Raw genomic sequence first — 2,692 nt, 5'->3', positions numbered from 1 at the left:
GCTGGTTCAGGTGTGTTTGATTAGGGTTGTAGCTAAACTCTGCAGAGCAGTGGCCCTCCAGGACAGAGTCTGGACACCCCTGTCCTAAGGCCTTAATATTATTTGGAAGATCACTTGAGCAGGCAGGGCTATGGTTACTCTGTAACCATATGGTTTGGAGGAGGAAGATATTTTAGATTTTAGACATCTGGGGTAAAGTTCCTTTTTCTGCATTGTGCAGAAATAAGCAGTCTTTTATTTCTGCTTGAGTCCATCACCCCTTAACTGTTTACATTTGCTGCAATAGGCTATACCATGGTTTGCCTCTCCTTTCCATCTCTCCACCCTACCTAAACAGTAATAGCTTATATCCTTACTCCCACTCCCTTGTGTTATTAGTAATTTTTTGGTCCATCTGTTAAGTCACTGTAAGTTTTCTGTTTGCACTTATATAGTCAAACGCAAGTGATACAGGGACAGCAACTCTTTTCAGTCGCATACAAGGTGACCTTGGTTAGTGGAATGTCTGCAAATAACCAACCAACCCTGTCACCTACATTCTGTGTCCTCTAGTTCAACTAATAAGGGCACATTCTTTCTCTGTCAGAGCAATGACCCTGTAGAACTGAACAAGCTTCTGTATGAAAAAACTTCTGATGTATGTTCATATATAAAGGGTGTTGTTTTTTGTGATAAACTAGCTTCATCATTTATTGTCATTTTTCTACTTTAAGGCTGTGGACGGAGCTTTCCGTCAAGGATGGGAGACTTTCGTTGCCAATCTGTACAGTGTGACACTGACACCTATATCATCAACCTCTTCTTCATCCACACCATCAGACAAAACTGAATTGAACAGGAATTGAGTTTTAGCAGAATTCAGATAACAGTAGAACAGAATGACTTGTATTTTCAACTTGATGAGTAATTCCAATTATTCATTTAAATGTGCTCAAATATTTAACAATGCATTGTTGTTCTTGCAAAAAACTGGTAGCCACTGATCTGTTTTAAACTGATCATCATGTATTTCATGTTGACATGAAAGGTAAATATTTGAACTTTTTATCAGTGTATAAATTTGTTATCACAGTGCTAAAGAGGCGTCTACCTGATCTTTGTTCCCTTTGTGAGGAAACACGAGGCCTATGCTATTATTATCTGACATGGAAAGATCTTTTTTATTAGGTGTGATAATGTTTTTGAGCTGTGAACAGTAGCAGAGTTTCTATACTTTGGCCATGAACGTGTATTACAGGTTATGTACCAAAGGGTTAACTCTAAAAAAAAAAAAAAAACTGGGAGCTCATGGATTAAAAAAAAAAAGGTCATTAACAGGTAACATCACAGGCAGTGAAGTGTATAAATAACTGAGCCAAGAGATGAAGTGAAGATGGCTTTTGTGTTTTTGGGACTTATTTATCTTCTATAACTTACTTGCTGAACCCAATTTCCTAATGACATGTAGGAGAATTGTTTGTTTTGTTTGATCTGCATTGTGACATCAAAACAATGCTAATAATTAAAAGGAAAAGTGAGACAAAATCAACCTGTGTTGCTTGATTCTGTTCTACTGTACAAAAGTGTTGTTTCCCATACAGCAAAAAATATATCTTTTGCGACCAAAATATATACCAAAATATATAAATGTATGCCAAATATATGTTGTAAACAGTGAAGCTCAATGAAATTTTTTTTTAAATAGAAAATATATTTAGTTTCAACCCTCATATACAAAAATTACAAAAAATATATTTCAGAATGTGTTTTCTTGGATTGAACATAATAGTGCAAAAGATATATATATTTGTAATGTTTTTAAAATTATTATATTTATATTATATAATTATATAATTTTAATTTTTTTTATATATTTCAAAACATATACAAAAAAAGTGGTAATCATGCGTTCAGAATATGAGCATACTATGCACAGTATACATACTACATAGATGTAGAATAGAGTGAGTAGCTTTGCTGTTCCGAGGCCTACTAGTACCCTTGTATCTGTGCAGGCATGATGCCATCTAGTGGAAAACGTGAAGCTTAAAAAAAGACAATTATGATATTCATCTACTTTGTATTTTATCAAGCAACAAAACGCGCCAGTTCTGCAGCTATATGTGTGATAGTCATAGACGTGTGTTATGCATGGTTAAACGTTCAAATCAGTAGGATGGAGGACCCCTTAGCACAAATGTATCTCTGGACATTTTTCATACTTGATTTATAATTTATGTCATTGTCACTGAAACCTTGAATAACTATTAGACACATTGAACTTTGCTTCAAAGAAAAAATTGTGAAGCAAATTGTTTTGCCTCTCAGTGTCTGTGATTAATCTGCTGCATTTATTATTTTTGCTATAGAATATGTATTATATGCACTAGAATCACATATTTTTACATACATTTTGTGCGGTTACAGTTTATTAATTTATTTAATTTGATCTCATAAACTACAATGAATGCTGGCGCTTTTAGTGTAATCCAGTAACCTCATTGGTTGTTTTTAAAATGGGCGTGGATTTGACGTGACAAGAATAAAACGCGCCGAGACCACAGACTGTATAAAAACAGGCCGAGACCTTCCTGTCGTCCATTTTGGTGCAGCTTCTTCACTGGTAAGGCGTTTCGCTATATTTACGATGCATGCACTTTAGTTGTTGTGTTTTATTTCTCCTTCTACCAAGGGGGCATTATTGATTATATAT

Source organism: Sinocyclocheilus grahami, unplaced genomic scaffold, assembly GCF_001515645.1.
Source record: "Sinocyclocheilus grahami isolate Dianchi unplaced genomic scaffold, SAMN03320097.WGS_v1.1 scaffold11068.1, whole genome shotgun sequence".
Lineage (NCBI taxonomy): Eukaryota > Metazoa > Chordata > Actinopteri > Cypriniformes > Cyprinidae > Sinocyclocheilus > Sinocyclocheilus grahami.
Note: the sequence above shows the minus strand (reverse complement) of the source record.